This window comes from Zalophus californianus, chromosome 2 (genome assembly GCF_009762305.2).
Source record: "Zalophus californianus isolate mZalCal1 chromosome 2, mZalCal1.pri.v2, whole genome shotgun sequence".
NCBI classification, from domain to species: domain Eukaryota; kingdom Metazoa; phylum Chordata; class Mammalia; order Carnivora; family Otariidae; genus Zalophus; species Zalophus californianus.
This window is the reverse complement of record NC_045596.1, coordinates 92,338,574-92,355,039: the sequence shown is the minus strand read 5'-3', so window position 1 is coordinate 92,355,039 and position 16,466 is coordinate 92,338,574. Positions and strand designations below refer to the sequence as shown.

The following is a 16,466-nucleotide window of genomic DNA, read 5'->3' as shown; positions in this document are numbered from 1 at the left end:
GTCCATTTACTCTCATGTAGCACAGCTCAGAACTGCACTATTAATGCTCCTAGGGGTAACCCTCAGCCATTGAGGGAAATAGCGGATGGATAAATGCTTCTTTTTGACCTTCAGGTGGGTAATGTGGGGATGTGTTCTATATACTTCTTAGGATGGCTTAGTGGTGAGCATTATCCCATAGTAGAGACCTGAAAACATGCCTTTAAATTGGCTTTTCACCTTTTCTGTCACACTCTTCCCCGTCCATGAATCCTGCTTTCTGGTATCAACTCCCAGATAAATGATACCCAAATCAAGCCCCAAATAAATAGTACCCAAGTCCTTGTCTCAAGTCCTGCTTTCAGGGAAAACCAAACGAATGCACATAGCTAAAATTGGTTTCAGTTGCTCATGCTGATATATACGCACCATGCCTGTTACTCTTCCAGTGACCCTTTTCTCAATTAATGGTACCACCATCAAGTTAGTGCACAGATACTTAGGAGCCATTCATAAATCCTCCCTTCTCCTTCATCCCCATGTTGGTCCCGTATTCAATTACTTCACCAAATCCTGTTGATTTTCTCTCTTGAGTATTTCTTGAATACATCCATTCCCCCCATCTTCACTGCCACTCCTTTAGTTCAATTATGAACATATCTCATGTGTACAACTGCAGTTATTCACATCCACTCTAGCCCTCTATCCAATCTCTTTTCCATATTAAAACCATAATAATATTTCAAAATTTCTTCAATATATTCAAAATGTTTATTATCCCCTACTTAAAATACTTAAATGGCATTACATCACCCTACAAATAAAGACAGCATTCTGCAATCTGGTTTAGAAGGTTCTGCATGATGGGCCTTTACATCCTCTCCAGAGGCATCTTTATGTTTCTCTCCCCTCTCAGCCCTAGCCACACTGGCTACTCTAAATCCCTCATATTCACCAAGTCCACAGGATCTTTTCATGTATTGTTTCATCTGCCTATAATTCATCTGCCTCTCTCTTCATTTACTAATTCTATGGTTAAGAGTGTGGACCCTAGAACCAGACTACTTTGTTTTATAATTTCAGTTTTACTAGTAACTGCTGTGTGACCTCAGGGCAAGACACTTAACTATTCTGTTCCTTAATTTCCTAAGCTGTAAAAATGGGGGAAGAACCACCTAAAGCAATGTTGTAAGGATTAAATGGGTCAATAACACATGTGAAACACATAAAATAGTACCTGGCACATAGCATAACTATGTAATTGTTGGCTTTTAGTTAGTTGACTTAGATTAGGTATCACTTTTTTCAGTGAAGCCTTCCCTCATTTCCCAAATAAGTCAAATACCATCACTCTAGACTCCCTGTACCTTTCTTCATAGCACCACAGTCATAGTTTTACACTTACTTATGTGATTTTTAAAAAATAACTGGCTACACGGGTGTTTCTTTTATTCTTTTTCTTAAGATTTTATTTTTATTTAGTTAGAGAGGGAGAGAGAGGAAGAGAGGGAGGGAGAGGGAGAGTGAGCACAAGCAGGGGGAGGGGCAGAGGGAGAAGCAGACTCCCCACCCAGTAGGGAGCCTGATGTGGGGTTCAATCTCAGGACCCTGGGACCATGACCTGAGCTGAAGGCAGACGCTTAACCAGCTGAGCCACCCAGGTGCTCCTTCTTTTATTCTTTTACATTAAAGTTTATATACTCATTCTTTAAAATTTTGTTATTGAATATTTACTAGTTTTATTGAAGTATAATTAACATAGGATAACCTGCACATTTAAAGTATGATTTTGTATAGCTTTGACATATGTACACAGATACAAAGTATCACCACAATCAGGCCATATCAAAGTTTTAAGTAACCTTACTCCCAATATGTGTTTCCACAGAGGGTCTTTATGTGATGAATATTCTGATGCCTTATCTGCCTGAATGTATCTTTATTTCAGCCACACACTTAGATAAATAGGTTAGTTTCATGTAAAATCCTAGATTCAAAGTTCCTTTCTTTCAGTATTTTGAAAATATTTTTTCATGTTCTTCTTGCATGCCAGTTTTATTCTTGTAGCTTTTATGTGATTATTTGACTAATGTCTTTTTCCACAGAGAGACTGTAATCTCCATGAAGGCAGGGGTCATGTGGTTGGTTTGTGCTTATCATTTTATCCCATTGTGTATCCAGCACACTGCCTTGGTACCTAATAGATACTCATTAATATTTGTTGAATGAATGAACAAAGGTTTAGGATGAGGCAAGTTTAGAAATATATTTGGAATAATGTTTTGGATGGCTTTGAATGCTTGTTGAAGAGTTTGTATATAATTTGGCAAGCAATGGAGTTATACAAGGTTTTAAAATATTGTAGTGACATAATTAGAGCAGTGCTTTAGGAAGCTTAGTCTGACAGCAGTATATTAGATATATTGGAGTACATGAAACTAGAGTCATGGAAACCAATTATACTGCCATAGCCACAAGGTAGGCTAAGTAATGAAGAGCTGAACTCAGATGCTGGGTGTGGGAATTGCAAATTGAAGACATATTTGAGACAGGACCAGACTTGACAAGGGTGATTTTTTTTTTATCCAACAGGAGGCCATAACTTTATTAATGATAGAAACAGTACAAATTTCAAACCAAGCTGCAGTTATTCTTTTGAAACACCAAAAAAAGTCCTCATTTTCAGGTGGTTACATTGTTAATTCCGTAATAGCATTTTCAATATTATTACTGTTGTTCTTCAGGGCTTGGACTGCCTTTGCTCTTGACACATTTGCTTGTGACATGACCAATTCTATGTCCTTAACCTCTACACCAGTTTCATCAACCTCTTCCTCTTCACTCCCCTCTTGTACAGTTGGGGTCTGTGTGTTTTCTTGAATGTTTGAGACAGCTTCACCTTGAACTTTGAATTTCTCAGCAGCTGCTAGTTGTGTTTGCTGAGATAAATCCTTGATCTTGGCCTCCCCAAAAACTATGTAGGTATCTGAAGCTGGGCTCTTGTCACATCTGGTTTTGTGATGATGAAGAGGATATTCTTAGATTTTTGGTTAGTGACTCTTGTAAACCCTGTAACCTATCGAAGACCCAATTTGAAAAGAGCCTTCCCTGCCTTCTTTTCACTCCGGCTCTGTTTTGCTTTACTGACCGGTTCTTCATCGATTTCTGCAGCTGCTGCCAGCTGGGCCTGTTGTGTGGTTGCCTGTGTGGAATCCTGTTCCTCAGGCTCTGGTACTGATTCATCACTGTCGGATTCTGTTCCAGACCCTGTCTCAGCCTGAGGCCCTCGAAACTCCTGCTATGTAGCAGGGACGGTTTCTGTGGCTTCACCAGTTTTGTGAGGGGAACGCGGAACCAAGATGGTGGCAGAAAGAGAGCCAGCGAGAGCGTGACCCACGCCTGTTGCAGAAGGAAGCCTGGCTGACAAGGGTGATTTTTAAATTTCAAGTTTGGCGGCGCCTGGGTGGCTCAGTCATTAAGCATCTGCCTTCAGCTCAGGTCATGATCCCAGGGTTCTGGGATTGAGCCCCACATGGGGCTCCCTGCTCCGCGGGAAGCCTGCTTCTCCCTCTCCCACTCCCCCTGCTTGTATTCCCTCTCTTGGTGTGTCTCTCTCTGTCAAATAAATAAAATCTTAAAAAAAAAATTTCAGGTCTGGATGACTGAGATACAGTATTCCATGAACAGAAAGAAGTGGGAGATTTCAGAGAAGCAGATAGTTTGGATGAGGCATATGTTCTGAGTTAGGTTTTAAATGATTTTGGTTTGAGGTGTTCTTGGGATGTTCATATCAAGATGGACAGGAAGAAGCTGAAAATAGGGCTATGGAGCTCAGCATATAGGTCAAAACTAGAGATATGGTCTTAAACAGGGTGGGCCAACTATGATCCATGGGTATCCAACCTGCTGCCTACTTTTGTATGGCCTACATGCCAAGACTTTATTTTACCTTTCCAAATGCTGAACAAAAACCAAAAGGGGAATAATATTTTGTGATACATGAAAGTTACATGAAATTCAAATTTGGGTTTTTTTTGAGCAGAGCCATATTCATTCATTTCCATAAAGTCTATGGTTGCTTTTGTGCTACAAAAGCAGAGTTAAATAGTTGCATCAGAGACTATCTGGGCTGTAAAGCCTAAAATATTTACTGTCTGGCCCTTTGCAAAAACAAAAAACAAAACAAAACAAAAAACCCCAAAAACTTGCCACTGTATACATATATTGCTGGGTTGTCAACTGTTATCACTCTTCTATAAAGCAATCTGACCAGAACAAAAGACCAAAAAATGAAAATAGCTATGTTAAAATAATAAAATTACAGAATTTTCTTTCCTTTTACAATTTTTTTCAAGTATTTAGATAAGACATTGATAATTTTTCTTAAAACAAATTTTATAAAAATTCATTCAAGTATTTCAGGCCAAAGCAAATGGATTTACTATTTGAATGAAGAACAAAATTCTAGGCCAAAAATAAAAACTGGAACACTTTGTTAGGTCATACCAGCAAAATTTTACACAAATGAAGCTGACTGTAAGATGTGGTGGGGGAATGAGAAACTAGATTCTGCTTGTTTTAGCCACAGGGAACGGCTATGTCGTAAATGGGTCAGTCACCTCTGATTAAAGGCACAGGTCTTAGCTTCAAGACACAGGAATTCAATTTTTCAGTTATCTGGGAGTGTTTTTTGAGTGTATTTCCTCCCAATAAGAAAAACCAATTGGTACACTAAAAAACAAAAGTGGCCAGGTGAGCCTGTGGAAAGTAGTTATTGAACTAGAATAGCTTCTTACTATAAAGATATAGTTAAGTCTGACCCAGATGCTTGAATTGATCAATCAGGATACCTTCTGCTGTGGATAAAGTGGATAAATATTGAGAAATCATTGTTCTTTAACTCTCTTATTTTAGACTTTATAATGATCATTACCCTTCAGTTACTTAGCATTACACCATTGTAGACAACAATAAAAAATACCCAAAGTTTATTTTTACATTTATTCTCTTTGATAAGATTAAGGAGGAATTGTAGTCTTTCTGATGGAATTTGGGGGAACATTGTAAAAGCTTACTCAGAGAATGATTTTTATTAATCTCTTCCGAATTTTGTGAAATTCATCCTTTTGGGGAATTATATTTTCATATGCTCAAATTAAAGAGGGTACTTAATATATGTTGTGATGATTTTTCAGCTGCCTTTTATTTTCCTTTTGTCATGGTCCATAACATAGGTGAGGAATATCAGATCATTAAAAATACAATTTTATAGGGTTTAAGGTACATAGAATTATTTCAATATTTAGAATGACTTGAGATATGCTGTAATATTTTCTGTGGTAATTGTTTAGCACATATTTTCTGGGATATGAAATGGCAGCTGGAATGCCATAAATGTATGTAAAAAAGTATAAAAGTATGCTTCCTACATCAGACATATCAAGTTTGAGGGGCAAGTGAGAACAATACGAAAACAACAACAACAACAACAAAAAACAACCCAGAAATCTGTTGGAAATGTGCTGCTCAACCTGTGGACGAAGAGAAGGCCTAGAGACACTAGAATTGAGAATCAGTACAGAGAGAGGATGAGGGCAAAAAGAAACAGAAAGAGAGGCTGTGTGGTGAGAAGATTATATATATATATAAGTTTCTACCATGGTGTCTGGCACATACTGTGCACCTTACACATGGTTAACCCTACTAAGAATGAATGGGCAGTTGAGGAACATTAGAGTTATGCACAGAAAAATAAGCCATCAAGGGAGGTTTAAAAAATAGGGTAATCTTTTATTAAGGACTGGACTATTTAACAAAATTTCTTCATAATTGGGGTCCTTCCTTCCAAGATTGAAATCTATACAAGTATTTGCCATGGCTGGTAAAAAGCAAGGAAGCAAGCAAGCAAGAAGGAAAAGAAAACAAAGCAAAACACTCAAAGTTCACTTGACAAGACAATTAACTTCTGTACACTGACTGAAGTTGACAACATCAGCAAATAAGAAGATTGCTAAATGCAGAGGTCATGGAGTGGTTATATACAAATGTAACGGTAACCATATATCAAAAACCACTAATAAATATGTAAAGAATAAAGGGAAAGAAATCTGAATATATCACTGAAGAAAATCAACAAAACATGAAAGAGAGAAAGACAAGAAAGGATCAGAGAAAATCTTCAGAAACAATCACAGAACAAATAATAAAATGGCAACAAATACGTATCTATCAATAATTACTTTGAATGTAAATGGACTAAATACTCCTATCAAAAGACATAGGGTGACAGAATGGATAAAAAACCAAGACCCATCTATATCCTGCCTACAAGAGATCCATTTTAGACCTAAAGACACCTGCAGATTGAAAGTTAGAGGATGGAGAAACATCCACCCCATCATGCAAATGGATTTTTAAAAAAGCCAGAGTAGCAATATTTATATTGGGAAAATGGACTTTAAAACAAAGACTATAACAAGAGACAAGGAAGGGCACTATATAATAATAAAGGGACAATCCAACAAGAAGATACAACAATTATAAATATTTATGCACCTGAGATAGCACTCAAATACATAAAACAGTTAATAACAAACATGAAGGGACTAATCAATAATAATAATACAACAATAATGGGGCGCCTGGTTGGCTCAGTCGTTAAGTGTCTGCCTTCAGCTCAGGTCATGATCCCAGGGTCCTGGAATGGAGCCCCACATTGGGCTCCCTGCTCAGCGGGGAGCCTGCTTCTCCCTCTCCCACTCCCCCTGCTTGTGTTCCTGCTCTCACTCTCTTTCTCTCTCTCTGTCAAATAAATAAAATCTTAAAAAAAAAAATAGTAGGGGACTTTAACACCTCATTCACATCAATGGACAGGTCATCTAATCAGAACATGAATAAGGAAACAATGGCTTTGAATGACACACTGATTTAGATGAATTTAACAGATATACTCAGAACATTCCATCCTAAAACAGCAGAATACACATTCTCTTCAAATGCACACAGAGCATTCTCCAGAATAGATCACCTATTATCCTCAACAAGTTTAAGAAGATTGAAATCATACCATGCATATTTTCTGACCACAATGCTATGAAACTAGAAATCAACCACAAGAAAAAAATCTGGAAAGACCACAAATACATGGAGGTTAAATAACATGCTACTAAATAATGAATGGATCAACCAGGAAATCAAAGAAGAAATAAAGCACATGGAAACAAATGAAAATGAAAACACTATGGTTCAAAACCTGTGGGAGGCAGCAAAAGTGGTTCTAAGAGGGAAATATATAGCAATACAGGCCTACCTCAAGAAGCAAGAAAAATCTAAACAACCTAACCTTACACCTATAGGAGCTAGAAAAAGAACAAACAAAACCAAAAACCAGCATTAGGAAGGAAATAATAAAGATTAGAGCAGAAATAAATGATATAGAAATTAAAAAAACAATAGAACAGATCAATGAAACCAGGAGCTGTTTCTTCAGGAAAAAAAAAAAAAAAGAATAAAATTTATAAACCCCTAGCCAGACTTAACAAGAAAAAAAGAGAAAGTGCTCAAATAAATGAATTCACAAATGAGAGAGGAGAAATAACCAACACCACAGAAATACAATTATAAGAGAGTATTATGAAAAACTATAAGCCAACAAACTGGACAACTTAGAAGAAATGGATAAATCCTTAGAAACATAAAAACTACCAAAACTGATACAGGAGGAAATAGAAAATTTGAACAGACCAATAATCAGCGAAGAAGTTGGATCAGTAATCAAAAAACTGCCACAGGAAAACAGTTCAGGACTAAACAGCTTCACAGGTGAATTCTACCAAACATTTAAAGAAGAGTTAATAACTAGTCTTCTCAAACCATTTCAAAAAATAGGAAAAGAAGGAAAACTTCCAAATTAATTCTATGAGGCCAGCATTACCCTGATACCAAAACCAGATAATGACACCACTAAAAAAAAACTACAGGTGAATTTCCCTGATGAGCATAGACACAAAAATTCTCAATACAATACTAGCAAACCAAATTCAACAATCCATTAAAAAAAGAATCAATCACCACGATCAAGTGGGATTTATTGCCAGGCTGCAAGGGTGGTTCAACATTTGCAAATCAATCAATGTAATATATCGCATAAAGAAGAGAAAGGATAAAAAACCATATAATCACTTCAATAGATGCAGAAAAAGCATTTGACAAAGTATAACATTTATTCATGATAAAAACCCTCAACAAAATAGGATTAGAGGGAACATACCTCAACATAATAAAGGCTATCTATGAAAATTACCCATAGGTAACATCATTCTTAATGGGAAAAACTGAGAGCTTTTCCCCTAAGGCCAGGAACAAGGTAAGGATGTCCACTCTCACTGTTTTTATTCAACATAGTACTGGAAGTCATAGCCACAGAAATCAGACAACAAAAAGAAATAAAAAGACTCCAAATCAGTAAAAAGGAAGTAAAACTTTCACTATTTTCAGATGGCAGGATACTATATATAGACTCAACCAAAAAACTGGTAGAACTGAGTAAAGTCTTAGGATACAAAATGAATTCAAGGAAGTCTTAAGATACAAGATCAGTAAAGTCTTAGGATACAAAATCAATATACAGAAATCTGTTGTATTTCTATATACTAATAGTAAAGCAGCAGAAAGATAAATTAAGAAAAATAATCCCATTTACAAATTGCACCAAAAATAAGATACTTATGATTAACCCTAATGAAGGAGGTGAAAGACCTGTACTCTGAAAAGTATAACATTAATGTAAGAAATTCAAGAAGACCCAAAGAAGGGGAAAGACATTCTATGCTCATGGGTGGGAAGGACAAATGTTGTTAAAATGTCTATACTACCCAAAGCAATCTACACATTTAATGCAATAGCTATCAAAACACCAACAGTATTTTTCACAGAACTGAAACAAATAATCCTAAAATTTGTATGAAACCACAAAAGACCCCAAATAACTAAAGCAACCTTGAAAAAGAAAAGCAAAGCTGGAGGTATCACAATTCCAGACCTCATGTCATATTACAAACTTGTAGTGATCAAAGCAGCATGGAACTGACACAAAAATAGACACATAGATCAATGAAACAGAATAGATAATCTAGAAATAAACCCACAATTATATTGTCAATGAATTTTCAACAAAGCAGGAAAGAATATCCAATGGGAAAAAGAGAGTCTCATCAACAAATGGTGTTAGGAAAAATGGATAACTCTATGCAAAAGAAGGAAATTGGACCCCTTTCTTACCCCATACACAAAAACAAATTCCAAAAGACCTAAATGTGAGACCTGAAACCATAAAAATCCTAGAAGAGAACACAGGCAGTAACTTCTGTGACATCAGCTATAACAACTTCTTTCTAGATATGTCTCCTGAGGCAAGGGAAACAAAAGCAAAAATAAAACACTGGGACTACATCAAAATAAACAGCTTGTGCATGACAAAGGAAACAATCAATAGAACTAAAAAGCAACTTACAGAATGGGAGAAGATATTTGCAGATTATATATTCAATAAAGGCTAGTATCCAAATATATAAAGGACTTATAAAACTCAAGAGGCAAAAAACAAATAATCCAATTAGAAATGAGCAGAAGACATGAACAGACATTTCTCCAAAGAAGACATCCAGATGGTGAATAGACACATGAAAAGGTACTCATCATCACTCATCATCAGGGAAATGCAAATCAAAACTGCAGTGAGAAATCACCTTACACCTGTGAGAATAGCTAAAATCAACAACAGAAGTGACAATATGTATTGGTGTGGATGTGGAGAAAAAGGAACACTCATGCACTTTGGGTGGGAATACAAACTGGTGCAACCACTGTGGAAAACAGTATGGATGTTTCTCAAAAAGTTAAAAATTGAGCTACCTTACCATCTAGGAATTGTACTATTGGATATTTACCCCAAAAATATAAGAACACTAATTCAAAGGGATACATGCACCACTGTGTTTACAGAGGCATTATTTATAAGAGCCAAGATATGGAGAGAGCCCAAGTGTCCATTGGTAGATTAATGGATAGAAAAGATGTGGTATTTATACACAATGGAATATTATTCAGTCATAAAAAGAATGAAATCTTGTCATTTGCAACGACATTCATGGAGCTAGAGAGTATAAAGCTAAGTGAAATAAATCAGTCAGAGAAAGACAAATACCATATGATTTCACTTCTATGTGGAATTTAAGAAACAAAACCAACAAGCAAGGGGAAAAACAGAAAGCAAGAAACAGACTTTTAATTATAGAGAACAATCTGATGGTTACCAGAGGGGAGTTGGGAGGGTAGATGGGTTAAATAGGTGATGAGGATTAAGGGGTGCACTTATGATGAGCACTGGGTGTTGTATGGAGCTGTTAAATTACTATATTGTATACCTGAAACTAATATAACACTGTATGTTAGCTGTTTCCTTTCCTTTTTTTTTTTTAAGACTTTATTTATTTGACAGAAAGAGACACAGTGAGAGAGTGACCACAAGCAGGTGGAGTGGGAGAGGGAGAAGCAGGCTTCCTGCTGAACAGGGAGACTGATGTGGGGCTCGATCCCAGGACCCTGGGATCATGACCTGAGCTGAAGGCAGATGCTTAACGACTAAGCCAGCCAGGCTCCCCTGTTTCCTTTTTCTTTTATAGCAGCAACCTCTTCCTTTTGTGCTCTGCCAAAGGTGAAACAAACCTGACAGGTTAGGGTCTTTGGGAGTTCTAGAGTCCTCATTCATTTGTTATTGCTTTTCCATTGCCTCTACTTGGTCTTTACAAGAAAGATTGGGTGTGAGTAGGGAAATCTGAGAGCATGTCCCTTGGTGCCACACAGACATGAAAATCTGTCTACTTTCTAGACTTTTCTCATATTCAAAACAAAAGTTGTAAACCTCTGGGGGAGGGCCATGAAACCATTCTACTCCTAGGACTCAGTCCAAGATCTATTGCCTCAGTGTGTGTGTGTGTGTGTGTGTGTGTGTGTGTGTGTGTGTGTTGGGGTGGGGGTGGGGAGTGGGGGCTGTTGGATCTAGGCAAAGATACAGTTCTGCTGAGGGAAGGGTAGAAACAAAAGCCATTTGCCACAGAAATTAGAACAGGAAACCCTTCTGCTGCTACCGTGAGCCTTGCATTGAGTAAATAGGAAATGAAGTCTCGAGGAGCGGCAGAAAACTCTCTCTAGCCCGACTACTAAGAGTTTGATTACAGGGCGGGGGAGAGGCAGAAATATTGAAAAAACTCATAATCAAGGTCCTGGGAGCTCATGGCCTGCCTAAAGCTGAGGATGGACAGGAGAAATGAGAACCCTGTCTGTCCTGTAAGCTGCCCGTGAAGTAATAAGCAATGACAGTCTAGTGCTGGGGAAAAAGGAAACAAATAGCAAGGTGGTAGATTTAAATTCAATTATATAAATAATTACACCAAATATAAATGCTTCAACCACCCCAGGTAGATGGCATACTTTGTTAGACTGAACATAAAAACAAGACCCAAGTATATTTTGCCTAAAATAACTGTAATTTAAATTTGAAGACATAGACTAGCTAAAAGAAAAAAAGGTTGCACAAAAATAAACCTTGCATTATCTAATTAAAAGTAAGCTTGAGGGGATGTATTCTTATCAGAGAAAGTAGACTTTAGGGCAAGAAATTTTACCCAAGATAAAGAGAAATATTACATAATGATAAAGAGATCAATGTATCAAAAAATATAACAATCCTAAATATCTACACACCTAATAACACAATTTGAAAAACAGAAACTGATAGAACTGAAAGTAGACAAATCCACAAATATAATTGGAATTTCAATATTTCCTATCTCAGTGTTTGATAGAAAAAGTAGACCAAAAATCAGTTATGGATCTAGAAAACCTAAGCAATACTCTTTTTAAGTACAGATAGAATATTCACCAAAGTAGACTGTATATAGAAATCTCTACAAATTTAAAATTATTGCAGTCATAAAAATATATTCTTCAACTACAAAAGAAGTAAACTAGAAATCAGTAGCAGAAAGGTATATGGAAAGATTCTGCAATATTGGAAAATGAAAGAACACAATTCTAAATGGGTTCCTTGGATCAAAAGGAAATTATAAAGAAAATTAGAGAATATTTTGAGTTGAATAAAGGTGAAAGTACACCATGTCAAAACTTGTTGGATATCTGGTGCAGTTAAGAGAGAAATGTATAACATCAAATGTCTATATCAAAAAGGAAGGAATTCACAAATAATGACCTCAATTTTTATCTTAAGAAACTAGAAAAGACGAGCAAAATAAGCAGAAGGAAGAAAATAATAAGAACAGAAATTCGTGAGATAGGAAATAGAGAAATATAAAGAAAGTCAATAAAACAAAAAGCTGTTTTCTTGAAAGGATGAACAAAATTGTTAAACTACTAGCTAGACTAATAAAAAAATAGAGAAGACAAATCACAAATATTCAAAGTGAAATAAACACTATCACTACAGATCTCACAAACATTAAAAGGAAAATAAGCTAATGTGTGAACAACTTTATGCCAATAAATTTGATAATTTCAAAGAAATGGAAAAATTTCTTGAAATATGCAAAATACCAAAGTTCACTCAAGAAGAGATAAGTCAAGTAGTCCTATGATCTATTAAAGAAATTGAATTAGTAGTTAAAAACCTCCTTCCCACATGGAAAATTCCAGGCTTAGATGGTTTCATTAGTGAATTCAACCAAACATTTCAAGAAGAAATATACCAATTTTATACAAACTCTTTTAAACATAGATGTAAATATCTTCAGCAAAATATTAGGTAATCAAATTTAGTAATATAATCAAAGGATAATACATTATAACCTAATTGGACTATCCCAAGAATATAAGCTTGGTTCAGGTTCAATAATTAACATAATTCCACATATCAATAGACTAAAAAGAAAAATACATATGATCTTCTCACTAGATGCAGAAAAATGTATTTGACAACATTTAACATCCATGCATGATAAAAATCTTCAGCAAACTAGGAATACAAGGGAACTTTCTTAATCTGATAAATGGAGTCTATTAAATACCTACAACCATTATCATATTTAATGATGGAAGAGTGAATATTTTCTTGCTAAGATCAAGAATCGGGCCCAGGATATCAGCTCTCACCATTTCTATTAACCTGAAAATTCTAGACAGTGAAATAAGGCAAGAAAAAGAAATAATTGTAATGCAGATTGGCAATAGGCCTTCTTTGTTTTTATTCACAAATGACACAATCATCTACATAGAAAATCCCAATGTATTTACAAAAAACATAGTAATGCCAATAAGTGAATTTAGTAAAATTTCAGGATATAAGATCAATATATAAACATGAAATATATTTCTATATATACTAAAAACAAGTGATTGGAAAAATGAAATAAACAACATGCTATTTACTAAAGCAACAAAGCCATGAACTATTTAGGGATAAACTTAAATATACTTAATTTTTTTCCTTTCATTTTCTTTTTTTCCCCTAAAGATTTTACTTATTTGAGGGAGAGAGAAAGACAGCACCAGTTGGGGCGGGGGGCGGGGCGGGGGAGAGGCAGAAGGAGAGGGAGAAGCAGACTCCACGCTGAGCAGGGAACCCAACAAAGGGCTCGATTCCAGGACCCTGAGATCATGACCTGAGCAGAAGGCAGATGCTTAACCAACCGAGCCACCCATGAGACCCTTTTCCCTCCCATTTTCTGTCCCCAATCCCCTTTCCTCCATAGACACTAGAATTAGTGCATGCAATATATGCTCTTCCAATACACTCTCCTGATACTTATTTAGAAATATATGTACCCTTGAAAAAAATAAACAGTGGTCTTCATGTATATTTATCATTTTTTAATGTAATGAACATAGTGAGTATAATGTATAGTGCTTGTCCCATCTACCCAATCCTGGCATTTCATGATCTGAGCTAGAGTACACCAATGAGTTCTAACAATTCAAAATTTACAAAAACAACAAAACAAGACACAATCCCAAAAGGCTTAAGAAATAACTGAGAATTGCTACATTGGAAGAAATGTACATATATTTGTTTTGTTTCTAATATACCCCAGGAAGGTATTTGTTTTATATTTTTTGAGAATTAAAGCTTTTGAAAAATTGCTACTTTGATATTATATGAGACCAACTGAAATTACAATTTTGGCTTGCTCCCCCCGCCCCATCCCCTTTTAAAGTGAGAGCCTGACCTGATGATAGTGTAGAAACTATTCAGAAGCATTCCTATTATATATTTAGCAGGAGCTGCCACCTGCAGGCAAAAAATAAAATAACAAATCACTAGTCGTTTTTTCTTTTTAAATTAAATTGAATTCATTATCAGTACCTGTTTTTCTTAATTTAAAATGATCTGGCTCCCTCTTTCTTCCACTAATTTACTGGTCTTTCCTGCTTTTCCTTTGTTGCTAGTTTTCTTAATTCCCAATTCTCCCTTGTTCTTTTGAACAACATCACCCTCTTCACCTCCTTTAATCTATTTTCTGGTACACCAAAAGACACCTATGACAAGATTTCTAAACAATAGTGATTGGATTTAAGAATTTAATTTTAGATTATTTAGCATGTAAATAGTCCTAGGTTTTGTGACATGTAAAACAATAATTTATCTTAGATTTTACTCTCCAAAGATGAAGAGTATGCTTATTTAACTTTTTTCCCCCTCCGTTTGTCCATGAATTATTTTTTAAGTCTTAGATTCACCTTTAAGAAGGATTAGAGTAAATTCAGCATAAAAGCATGAACTTTCGTTTCTCTTAATCTCTGTTTTGCTGAGGTTGAATTGCCCTTCTTAATTCTTCCTCAAAGTTTCTTTTTTCCTGAGGCTATTTTTCTTTATGTCTACAATTAGATCATAATTAACTGGGATTCAGGATAAAGCTCCATTGACTGGATTTAAATGTTCTGGTATCAGTTGCTTTTATTTATTCTTGAAAGGGAACATCTTAATTTTCAGTAAGGATAAGAACATTTGTTTAGGACATAAAAGAATTGTACTTTTAAATATTTAACTGAAGTGTTAGCAGTATGAATTAGTCACTTAATGCTCTGCTATGCTGCATAAAAAAATTAATCCCCACATTTTAGTGGCTTAACATAATAAATGATTACTTTTCACTTACAACACAGTCCAATAGCAATTGGGACATCTTCCTTCTTGTAGATCCACCAGCTGGAACATGTGCTATTCATGGTTGCCAATGGAGGGAAAAAGAGGGCTATAAAAAGGCAACTCAGCCTTATCTGTCTCAGCATGAGTGTGACATTCATCACTTCCACTTCCACTTTATTGTTCAGAATCCGTTATATGACCCCAACCAAACTGTAGGGAAGGCTATGAAATTTACAGAAGCACAGGCATGTTTGATGAGAATTAATAATCTCTGTCACATTGCTTTTATTGTTATTCCTTGACTTTTTGTTTCAGAGAATAGTGAGATATGAAATAGAGGAAAATTTTTCCAAACAAAAGAATTAGAGTCCTATTGTAGAATTTCTAAAATTAGTCAAGTGAAATTTGGAGCCAAATTAATACATATATGAGGTTTATTTTCAATGTATTAATTATACTCATGCTAATCAATTGATTTTAAAGGGCTTGTGGAGATTTAAAATTATGTCCATAAATTCTTTGCCATTCCTCTCTTCTAAAGGTTCAGCCTAATTCATCTCTCCAAGTGTGGGCTGGACTCACTTTATTTATTAATAGAATATGGTGGAAATGATGATATGTAATTTTCAAGACTAGATCATAAAAAGCATCATGACTTCTTCCTTGCTCTCCCTTTTGGGTCACTGACGGTGGGAGAAGCCATTTGACAGGTTTGAAGATACATTAAATAGCTCTATGTACATGCAGTGAGGAATTGAGGCCCTTGCCAACAGCCATGTAGGTGAGCTATTGTAGAAGTAGATCTTCTAGTCTCAGTTATGCCTTAGGATGAATGTAGCTCCAACAATCTTATGGGAACTTCTGAACCTAAGGCACCCAACTAAGCTGCTATGAAATTCCAAACCAACAAAAACTGTGAGGTGATACATGCTTTTGTTTTAAGTCACTATGATTTGGGGTAATCCATTATGCAGCAGTAAATAGCTAATTCAGCATTATAAAATAAAGTCGTACTTTATTGGTTTATAAAAAATTTTCTAATGAAATGCTAAATAAAAATGTCTTAATTAGCACTTTAACACTTTTAAGTAAAACCTGAGTACTCCGTGTGTATAGGGGAGGAGGAGGGAAATGAGGGGTTGATAAACAGTCATTCAGCTATTTTTTTTTTGTCCTCTTACAATGTTAGATTAACAAATTACCAAATAACTCAGGAGACCAACCAAGAGAATTTAGATGTTTTCATTGAAATAGTCAAAATACATATAAGTTGAATAACTACAATATACTCTCAATATTAGAAAATGATTCTAATTTTAAAATCAGTCAT

At 35.6% G+C, this 16,466-nt stretch overlaps 1 pseudogene; it reads right to left on the bottom strand.

Annotated features, from left to right (window-relative positions):
• Positions 1-1,870: 1,870 nt before the first annotated feature.
• Positions 1,871-15,216, bottom strand: LOC113925516 (annotated as a pseudogene).
• Between the last annotated feature and the right edge of the window lie 1,250 nt (positions 15,217-16,466).